Here is a 12,384-nt window from a genome sequence, read left to right as displayed (position 1 = left end):
TCTTCAGAGATGTCGGTCTTTCGGACTTGGGCCGTTTCCAAGGGCCACGCGACGCCGGGCGCCATCTTCCAAGGATCGAAGGCCTTGTGACATCGCGACTGAGAGACCGATACACAAGGATCTACTTATATATTTTCGTAATGTGTGTGTGTGTGTGTGTGTGTGTGTGTGTGTGTGTGTGTGTGTGTGTGTGTGTGTGTGTGTGTGTGTGTGTGCGCGTGTTAGTTAGTGTAGATAGCGGAACCGAAAACTAAAGCACTTATGATCCTAATTCTTTTTGGAGGTGGTAGGTATTGTCTCAGAGAGTAAGGGAAAAATCCCAGAAAATTAAAATTATGCATAATTCTGCATAAATATGCAAAATATGCATTTTTCTAAAAATGGCTAAAAACCACTTTTCTCGGCATTTCAGGTGATTCTGAGCATCTTTGATTTTTTTCACCTATATAAAAAAAAATTTCTGGGGCTTAGAAATGTTTTGGCATTATGCAAAATATGCATTTTTGCAAAAATGCACTTATGATCCTAATTTCTTTTGGAGGTGGTAGGTATTGTTCCAGAGAGGAGCAGAAAAATAGCAGAACATTCAAATATAATTATAATAATTACGCATAATTATGCAAAAATATGCATTTTCTAAAAATGGCTAAAAACCACTTTTCTCGGCATTTCATATGATTCTGAGCATTTGGGGGGAGGGAGTTGGAGTGGGGGGGGGTTTAGGGGCAGGGGGAAGGCGGTTAGCTGGCAGGATGAAGAGGAGGGAGATTTAGACGGGTGCATAACCAAACCGCTACATTGTAGCGGGGTTCTAATCTAGTTTACTTATACTGGTGTAATAAGAGGTGCTAAAGAGCAGCGGTGCAGAGAATACGTCACAGATGCTGGACTCTTCATGCTGAAATCGTCATTCAGGACATGATGTAAATAACGCGCAATGTTCGATGCTGAGTCGAAAACCTGCCATCAACACTAGACCTGGTTATATAGTATGTAGACTGTTTACAGAAAAAAAAGGTCACACAACAGATGTGCTTCACGTCTACGATTCTGTTCCCTGCTTGGAAAGTGGAGAGTTGCAACTTGTACAAACTGTCCTTCCTTGTTGGTCTGAAATTGTGCTTGTGCTTGTTCTTGTGCAGCTGCCGTGAGAGGCGAGACACGATTCATGTGCTGGTATGAAGGCAGGGGAAATCAAGCGTGGCTTGTTCGGGCAGTGGAGAACACCTGTGGGTAATTAAAGAGTGAAATCACCCCTTATCAGCCGGGCCCTGCCTCTTCTTCATCTTCAAACGTTGCCCAGAAAGGGAGCGTTTAGAGGAAAGGGGTTGGTGTTGGTGGAAGTCAGACTTTCTCTTTAATGAGCGGAGGAGATAAAATTTGGATTTTTTTTTCTTTTTCTGTGATGTGTTTGTGGACAAAAGCCTCAGATACATATTCAGGGCAGCTCATCTACTGCAGAGTTTCACGAGCAGGGACGGCGTCGACAGATTTATTGCAAAAAATGGGGATATTGTTGCTCGGAGAACGTTGAGATTCGCTCCGCGACTGATATGTTTTATTGAAATTGAGCCATGTCTTTCAGTGTCTCACGAGACAAACTTAATTAAGTGTGCAGGTAAGGCAAGGCAAGTTTATTTAATACTCTTTAATCACTCTGTGTATGTGTGTGTGTGCACTTCTACTCCGTGGGCCTTTACATATTATGATGTGTAGCTGTATGTGTGTCTGTGTGTGTGTGTGTGTATGTATGTATATATATATATAAAGTCCAGTGAATCCAGTAAATTCTTTATGAGACAGTACAAGCCTATATATATACACACACACACACACACACAGTGGTAGCAGTGTGTGTGTGTGTGTGTGTGTGTTTAAACAATGATGTCCTAATGTCCTATAAAGGGATTGGAAGACAGTAGTGGGATCACTATAGACTTTAGGCTAGATGGAAACCTCTTCAACATCCGAAGGTTCCAGGCAGCCACCAAGCTGTCAGCAGTGCAGGTCCTTGGGCTGCAGTATGCTGATGACTACGCTCTTGTAGCTCACACGCCAGAAGACCTGCAAACCGTCCTTGCCGCAGTTGTGAATGCCCACAGCAGGCTGGGTCTATCAGTCGTCACAAGTCAACACACAAGACTGAGGTGTTATGCCAATGGAGGTCTAGCCCCCCACCCACTATATGCCCGTCTTTACTTAGGAACACCAACCACTCTCAGTTGCTCCGTCTTTCAAATACCTGGGCAGAATCCTTTCTGAGAGCTGCAAGACTGATCACGAAACTCACAATAGAATCAAACAAGCCTCTGTAGCCTTCAGCAAACTTCGACATAAGGTCTTCCAAAACAAACACCTCCACAACAAAATTGCCATTTACAAAGCCGTCCGCATCACAACTCTCCTATAGAGCTGTGAAGCCTGGGTCACCTACAGCGCCGCCTCAGGTTGCTGGAGCGGTTCCACAGAAGCTGTCTGCAGGGAATCACGGGGATCACGTGGCGTGACCCTGCTCTCCATGCTGAGATTCTTGCTAGGACAAACTCATCATCATCATCATCATCATCAGTTCCATAACCTTTTCCGCCATCGCCTATCCATCGCAGCTCTCTTCCTAGTCCCTTCTACCAGGCCTTGCAGGAAGTCCTTTGCAAGGGTCCTTTCCATTCAGCGGACACGCCCAAACCAGTTTAATTTCCTTGCTTTTACCATCGTCAGTAAACTATCATGGTGACCAATAGCTTCCTCAACTCTGTTCAGCAGGACAAACTGCAAGAGCACAGACGTCACGGTCACTGAACACCAACTGCGCTCGCTGGAGCGCGTCATTAGGATGCCTCAAGAACGCCCTCCGCGTCAAGGCCTAGCTTCATCCAGGCCGTCGGTCCGCAGTTGGTCAGAAGAAGCAATACGAAGACCGGCTAAAAAATATCGCTGAAGAAGTGTTGTATCGACCCCTTGAGACTGGAGCAAGCTGCCGTCGACCGTTCCAACCGGCGGGAGAGCTGCCACAGAGGTCTAGAGCAGCTGCAAATGGGGAGGAATGTGGAGAAAAAACAACAGAAAAGACCAAGGAGACACACAACCGTGCCTGCTCCCACTAACTCAGACTTCATATGCCCAAAGTGCAATAAAACTTGCGGCTGAGGAATTGGACTCTACGGTCATCCAGAACACACGGTTAATGAGGAGGGGACGCCATCACCGGTCTCCATGGACGACCTGCAAGCAAGCAAGCACTGCACTTCTACTCTGTTAGCGTTTACCTATTATGATGTGTAGCTGTGTGTGTGTGTGTGTGTGTGTGTGTGTGTGTGTGTGTGTGTGTGTGTGTGTGTGTGTGTGTGTGTGTGTGTTTAAGCAATAATGTCCTAAACAAATTTAACAAAAACCTCCGCTATCTCCTACCAGAGATGAGTATTGGTCCCCGGGTTGAAAGACTGCCCTGGCCGCTGGGCTGTAAAGTGGCTCGGGAAGCAGAGCTCCAGGATGCCGGGGTTACAGTCGTGGGATGGAAAGCCCTGGGAATGTTTGGAGGAGAGATTCCGTGAAGATTGAGTAACCGCGGCAACAACAGGACGCTGTATAAACACAGACACCTGCCCCTTCGGAAACCCATCTGTCTGACAGCAGCCAGCCCTCCCGCCCCGTCTCTCTTTCTCCGGCTCTGTTTTGTCTCTCAGTTCACTTCGATTCGGGTTACTTCATCGACGTGAGCTGGTACAGCCATGCCGGATCTTTAAAGGAAAGATTGGGAGCGAAGTTAAAAAGAATAGCAGAAGTAAAATAATGGAGAATTATCAACAATTAAACATTTGACATTAACAATGACATCACTGAATATTTCACTTCTCTGTGTGTGTGTGTGAAAAATCTCCCCCTTGTTCTCCCCAATTGTACCTGGCCAGTTACCCCACTCTTTCGAGCCGTCCCGGGCGCTATTCCACCCCCCTCTGCTGATCCGGGGAGGGCTGCAGACTACCACATGCCTCCTCCCGTACATGTGGAGTCGCCTGCCGCCACTTTTCACCTGACAGTGAAGAGTTTCACCAAGGGGGGGGGGGTGTAGCGCGTGGGAGGATCATGTTATTCCCCCCAGTTCCCCCTCCCCCCTGAACACGTGCCCCGACCGACCAGAGGAGGCGCTAGTGCAGTGACCAGGACACACACCCACATCCGGCTTCCCACCCACAGACACGGCCAGTTGTGTCTGTAGGGATGCCTGACCAAGCTAGAGGTAACACAGGGATTCGAACTAGTGACCCCCGCGTTGGTAGGCAACGTAATAGGCCGCTACGCTACCCGGACGCCCACGTGTGTGTGTGTGTTTTATGTGTATGAACATGTGTGTTTTGCAGTGCTTTGTTCATGAATGCTCTGGTTGGCAGTGCGTTTAGCTCAAGGACACCGGTCTTCCATTCTGATTGAGATTCAGAGTCAGATTTAGAAAACTTTATGGTCCCTCGGTGCATGACGGGGTGTTATGAGAGGAGTTTAAAGAGCCTTAGCCGCACTGTCAATCATGGCGTTACGCCGATCAGCAAAAACATTAAAACCACCTGCCTAATATTGTGTAGGTCCCCCTCGTGCCACCAAAACAGCTCTAACCCATCGAGGCATGGACTCCACAAGACTTCTGAAGGTGTCCTCCCCTATCTGGCACCAAGACGCTAGCAGCAGATCCTTTAAGTCCCGTAAATTGCAAAATGGACCGGACTTGTTTTTCCAGCACATCCCACAGATGCTTGATCGGCTTGAGATCTGGGAAATTCGGAGGCCAAGGCAACATCTTGAACTGTTTGTCATCTTCCTCAAACCATTCCTGAGCCATTTTTTTGCAGTGTGGTCAGGCGCATTATCCTGCTGAAAGAGGCCGCTGCCACCAGGGAATATCGTTACCATTCAGGGGTGTCATTTGGTCAGCGACCATGTTTAGGTAGGTGGTACGTGTTAACGTAACATCCACATGAAAGCCAGGACCCAGGGTTTCCCAGCAGAACATTGCCCAGAGCATCACCCTGCCTCCACCGGCTTGCCTTCTTCCCATGATGCATCCTGGTGCCATCTCTTCCCCAAGTAAACGACACACATGCACCCGGCCATCCACATGATGTAAAGGAAAACGGGATTTATCAGACCAGGCCACCTTCTTCCACTGCTCCATGGTCCAGTTCTGATGCTCACGCGCCCGTTGAAGGTGCCTTTGGTGGTGGACGGAGGTCATCATGGGCATTCTGACCAGTCTGCAGCTACGCAGCCCCGTACACAGCAAGCTGTGATGCACTGTGTGTCCTGACACCTGTCTATCATAGCCAGCATTCACGTTTTCAGCAATTTGAGCTACAGTAACTCCTCTGTGGGATCGGACCAGACGGGCTAGCCTTCGCTCCCCATGCACATCAGTTAGCCTTGGGTGCCCATGACCCTGTCGCCGGTTCACCGGTTCACCGGTTGCCCTTCCTTGGGCCACTTTTGGTAGCTACTGACCACTGCATACCGGGGACGCCCCACAAGACCTGGCGTTTTGGAGGTGCTCTGACCCGGTCATCTATCCATCACGGTTTGGCCCTCGTCAAAGTCACTCAGATCCTTACGCTTGCCCATCTTTCCTGCTTCCAACACGTCAACTTCAGCAACTGGCTGTTCACTTGCTGTCTATTTATCCCACTCCTTGACAGGTGAAACGAGATAATCAATGTTATTAACTCGTCAGTGGTTTTAATGTTTTGGCTAGTTGGTGTATATAGATATCAACCCGTTGCTAACCTGCAGCAGACGTCTCTCTCTGCAGTGGGTGGTTGCAGGAAGACAACAGTGGACGTTTGACATTGTCGGAGGGAAAATGCAAAAGAGGTCCATCACTGCTCGGAATGACTGTACTGGGATTGTCTTTTCACAATGGAGGCTGTTTTCAGACACTTCTCAAAACATAAAAACCCTGTCATTGCTAAAAAAAAAAGGGGGGGGGTGTTTTAGTGGTTGTTATTTGGTGATAGATTGCATTGCTATTTGTTGCACAACAGTCGGCTGATGCTAGCTTGCTCAATGCTAAATCAATTCAAGATTCTGCTACACAGTGCTTGGTTTCACTCCTAGCGAAAGGAAAATAGGGATTAGGTTCAGAAATATCTGAGTTTTTCCTCAGTTCAGAATGATTTGACAGTGTGGCATATCTATGATCGTCTCTGTTGTTTAGTCAGTGATGGTGCGTATGAGATAAGAACATGGATTAATACATAAGCTTGTCCAAAATGATGGATGCTCAGTCTGAGGGTGATACAGGGAGTGTTGCATCATGTCCTGTGTATTACTAAAAGTATATATATACATATATAACCAAAAACGTCAAATAAATCCAACCATTTTTGTATATACTTTACTCTACATTATATGTATACTGGTACGCTCTGTCATGTCCATCTACCTCAGGCATGTATGTAAGTAATCTGCTAACATCTATTTCAGCATCTCTGATGTATTCTCTGCACTGTTGCACCTTATCACCTCTTATTTCGCCTGTATATAGCCAATCCTTGTGTATAGTATATCTGGAGATTGTTGTATTGTAGTGTTGTTATTCTATGTTAAGTACACTGAAAGAACCACGAAACCAGAGTCAAATCCCATGTATGTGCAAACCTACATGGCCAATAAACATGACTCTGTGATATGTATATATATATATCACATAATGAATGAATGAATGAATATATATATAATCTCCATCCATTATCCAAACCGCTTCTCCTGCTTAGGGGTACGGGATGCTGCAGCCTATCCCAGCAGTCACTGGGCGGCAGGTGGGGAGACACACTGGACAGGCCGCCAGTCCATCACAGGAACAACACACACACACACACACACACACACACACACACACACACACCACATTCACACCTAGGGACAATGATAGTACGGCCAATTCACCTGACCTACATGTCTTTGGACTGTGGGAGGAAACCGGAGCCCCCGGAGGAAACCCAGACAGACATGGGGAAAACATGTAAACCCCCACAGAGGACGACTTGGGCCGACTCCCAAGGTTGGACTACCCTGGGGCTCGAACCCAGGACACTTTCTTGCTGTGAGGTGACCATGTTAACCACTGTGCCACCATGCCACACACACACACACACACACACATACACACATACACACATATACATATATATAGTATATATATATATATATACACACACACACACACACACACACACACACACACCGTTAAGGTCAAAATTATTAGCCCCCAAGCAACTATGAAACATTTCCTTAAAATTCTGCCCAATGTTTGCATCATTCATAAAACTTTACATAGAAAAACGTTCATCAGTGTTAAGGCTCCTATTTGGTACATTTTGGACTGTAAAATAAATCTTCAGGTTTGCTTTATACCAAATGTAGTGAAAATTGAGGTGGTCAAAATTATTAGCCCCCCATGTGATTTTTTGCTATCAAAACACGCCTGACTAATCAATCTGCTTTCGAACCACGCCTGAGCAATCAATCAGCACTGAACTTTACTTTAGGGACTCCAGTGAGCAGGGCTAGTGGCCCTTGAGCACTTGATTGAGAGGGACTACGCTTAAATTCTTGGTAAGAAGTAATTTCATCATGCCAAAAAGTAAAGAAATCAGTCTGGAACTCAGAAAGAAGATAATGGATGCTCATCTTAAGGGGGAAGGCTATACTGCCATCCCCAAGCGTTTCACAGTGTCTGGAACAGCTGTGTGTTGCATCATTGCAACGTACAAGGGGACAAATTGTGTTAGAAACAAACCTGGGCGTGGTCGAAAGTGCAAGATTTCACAAACTTTAGAGAAGAAAATAGTCAAGAGATGTCAACAGCAATCCCCGGATCTCTGCCAAGATGACTGTTGCTGAACTGGCCTCTTCTGGACTTGATATTTCAAGGAAGACTGTTGCCAGGGCTTTTCATCGTGGTGGGCTTCAAGGTCATCATCCAAGAAAAACCCCATTGCTCACACAGCGGCACATCAGAGCCAGACTGAAGTTTGCCCGTGAACATTTGAAACGTGGGCATGAGTTTTGGAAGTCTGTCCTTTGGTCTGATGAGACTAACCTTGAGCTGTTTGGGCACACGGATTTTGCTTTTGTTTGGCGAAGGAAGGGAGAGGCCTTCAACCCTAAAAACACGGTTGCCAGAGTTAAACATGGTGGTGGGAGCGTGATGCTGTGGGGCTGTTCTGCTGCTCCAGGCACAGGGACCCTTGTTCGGGTGCACGGGATCATGAAGAAAGAAGACTGTGTTGACATTTTGAAGGATAATGTAAAGAAATCTGCTGCCAGTCTAGCTTTAGGTCGCTGCTAAGTCTTCCAGCAAGACGATGACTTGAAGCATACATCCAAGTTGGTCAAAAACTTTTTGAAGGGCACCAAAATCAAGGTCCTGGAGTGGCCCTCTCAGAGCCCAGATCTCAATCCTATTGAGACTCTGTGGCGGGAGCTCAAGGCTCATGTCCATGCTTGAAAACCACGCAATTTGGATGAGCTGGAACAGTTTGCCATGGAAGAATGGGGCTAAGGTCCCTCAAGAGACATGTGCCAACCTAGCTAGGCACTACCATAAGAGGTTGCTGTCAGTGGTGAGTCAGAAAGGTTACATTACTGACTATGAATTATCAGAGTGCTAATAATTTTGGCCTTGTCATTTTTGTTTTTTCTTGTTTCAATTCAGCGCATCAGTAAAATATCTTAACCAAGCTTAGTGGAGATTTTGTCTTTGTTCTTTTGGAAGCAATTAAACTATAAACACTTTTGGTTATGGTCATTTCCATGGAAAAGTTAAGGGTTTTGTTTGATTTCATGGAGGGGGCTAATCATTTTGACCTTTATTTATATATAAAAATTTGTTAAAAGAAACATTCAATGGTAGGGAAAGTGCTCAACAAATAAGGAGCAAAATAATCCAGTGAGTCAAGTAAATTCTTTATGAGCCTGTTTCTTGCAAAGAAAGTATAAAAAAGTATTATATGTATATAAACTTAGCACAAAAAGTAAGGAAATTTGTGTTTGCTAGATTATTTCTTTGTTGTAACAATGCTTCTTGGCTATAAATCTTATATCAGGCAGCTGGTTGTCAGCACCTGGGGGACCAGCAGCTCAAAACAAGAGTCAACAGCAACAGCAAAATAAGCTGTTTGGCATTGGCAGAGAAGGTTTGGCAAATTTTTCATGGGCGCAACCCACACACTCGGCTCCGCTGCTCATCCCACAAATGCATGTTCCTTACAAATGTGGCGCCATTTAAAAGGGAAATAAACAGGCTTTCCAACGGTGTAAGATTTATTGCCAAGAAGCATTGTTACAACAAAGAAATACTCTACCAAACACACATTTCCTTACTTTTTGTGCTAAGTATATATATATATATATATATATATATATATATACTTTGTGGCATTGTTTTAGAAAAGTGCTATATATATATATATATATATATATAAAGAAGTAGTTTGTTGAATTCCTAAAAGCAACAGAAAAGGGAGGTCTTTCTTGTACAACATAATCATAATACAAGAAGAGAAGAGGAAGTAGGTAAATTCAAAGAAGAAGCTGTGGTTGGTGTCCAGTTTTCATCCGTAAACTCTATTTCCACAACACCATCACGGACCAAAACACCGTCACCAATGGCAACCCCAAGGCCACTGTTTTTCTGGTTCTTGTTTACCCCAATCTCAAAATTGCTACGAGTGTGTGTGTGTGTGTGTGTGTGTGTGTGTGTGTGTGTGTGTGTGTGTGTGTGTGTGTGTGTGTGTGTTGGGGGGGGGTCTCCTGCCCAATAACAGGAGAGAAAACATAACTGAGCCCAAACTCTCCCTCCCTCTCTCTCTCTCTCTCCCGCTCTCTCTCTGTGTCCTACATCTGTGCTTTGCTTTGGGAAATAATTGTTTCTGCTGTGAGCAGACTGACTGACTGACTGACTGACTGACTGGAGGTCCCTGCAGGCAGGAGAAATAAACCGGTGCAGCGTCCTCTTGTTAAAACTTTAAAAGTTAGAGAGAGCCACGAAGGGCTGGTCGGAGAGTCTGGTAGTGCAGCTTCAAAGTCACAAGTATGTAGGACAGAGAGACTGACAGAAACACGTTAACTTAGAATCCCTGTCACTACACACTGATACACTTGGTACACAGACAACAGTACCTGTAACAGACTAACATAGTACCACAGTACATACTGGTACACATGGTACACAGACAACAGTACCTGTAACAGACTAACATAGTACCACAATACACACTGGTACACATGGTACACAGACAACAGTACCTCTAACAGACTAACATAGTACCACAGTACATACTGATACACATGGTACACAGACAACAGTACCTGTAACAGACTAACATAGTACCACAGTACATACTGATACACATGGTACACAGACAACAGTACCTGTAACAGACTAACATAGTACCACAGTACACACTGATACACATGGTACACAGACAACAGTACCTCTAACAGACTAACATAATACCACAGTACACACTGATACACATGGTACACAGACAACAGTACCTGTAACATAGTACCACAGTACATACTAATTAATACACATGGTGCACAGACAACAGTACCTGTAACAGACTAACATAGTACCACAATACACACTGATACACATGGTGCACAGACAACAGTACCTGTAACAGACTAACATAGTACCACAGTACACACTGATACACATGGTACACAGACAACAGTACCTCTAACAGACTAACATAATACCAAAGTACACACTGATACACATGGTACACAGACAACAGTACCTCTAACAGACTAACATAATACCACAGTACACACTGATACACATGGTGCACAGACAACAGTACCTCTAACAGACTAACATAATACCACAGTACACACTAATACACATGGTACACAGACAACAGTACCTCTAACAGACTAACATAGTACCACAGTACATACTAATACACATGGTACAGAGACAACAGTACCTCTAACAGACTAACATAGCACCACAATACACACTGATACACATGGTACACAGACAACAGTACCTCTAACAGACTAACATAGTAACACAATACACACTGATACACATGGTACACAGACAACAGTACCTCTAACAGACTAACATAGTACCACAGTACACACTGATACACATGGTACACAGACAACAGTACCTGTAACAGACTAACATAATACCACATTACACACTGATACACATGATACACAGACAACAGTACCTGTAACAGACTAACATAGTACCACAATACACACTGATACACATGGTACACAGACAACAGTACCTCTAACAGACTAACATAATACCACAGTACACACTGATACACATGGTACACAGACAACAGTACCTCTAACAGACTGACATAGTACCACAGTACACACTGATACACATGGTACACAGACAGCAGTACCTGTTACATAGTACCACAGTACATACTGGTACACATGGTACACAGACAGCAGTACCTCTAACAGACTAACATAATACCACAGTACACACTGATACACATGGTACACAGACAACAGTACCTGTAACAGACTAACATAGTACCACAATACACACTGATACACATGGTACACAGACAACAGTACCTCTAACAGACTAACATAATACCACAGTACACACTGATACACATGGTACACAGACAACAGTACCTCTAACAGACTGACATAGTACCACAGTACACACTGATACACATGGTACACAGACAGCAGTACCTGTTACATAGTACCACAGTACATACTGGTACACATGGTACACAGACAGCAGTACCTCTAACAGACTAACATAATACCACAGTACACACTGATACACATGGTACACAGACAGCAGTACCTCTAACATAGTACCACAGTACACACTGGTACACATGGTACACAGACAGCAGTACCTCTAACATAGCACCACAGTACACACTGGTACACATGGTACACAGACAGCAGTACCTCTAACATAGTACCACAGTACACACTGGTACATAGGGCTGTGCGATATGATGATATATAGCGTGTGACGATAGAAAATGTCTATCGTTTCACATTAAGCTCCATCGTTTGTTTCGTTGTGTCGCAAATCCCACGCTTTACGGCAACATTTTTCGTCAGTTGGACGACCCTTTCCGCTCTTTGCGCAGCACGGAGGCAGGCAGGAAATGGGCACGAAGGCAATACAAACAAACACGGAGGACAGTGAACGTAAGGCAGAATGGGGGAATTCCGCACAGATGGACCCCGACCAGCCAGGACAAAACGAGGAGCTTGTACCTAAAAGAGGGGCCACGTCTATCGTATGGACGTGGTTTTGGTACGAAAAGTCCACCGTGCTTTGCAAAATATGCCACACGCCGGTGCCCACAACAGACTCCCAACACCACG

Source organism: Lampris incognitus, chromosome 1, assembly GCF_029633865.1.
Source record: "Lampris incognitus isolate fLamInc1 chromosome 1, fLamInc1.hap2, whole genome shotgun sequence".
Taxonomy (NCBI): domain Eukaryota; kingdom Metazoa; phylum Chordata; class Actinopteri; order Lampriformes; family Lampridae; genus Lampris; species Lampris incognitus.
Note: the sequence above shows the minus strand (reverse complement) of the source record.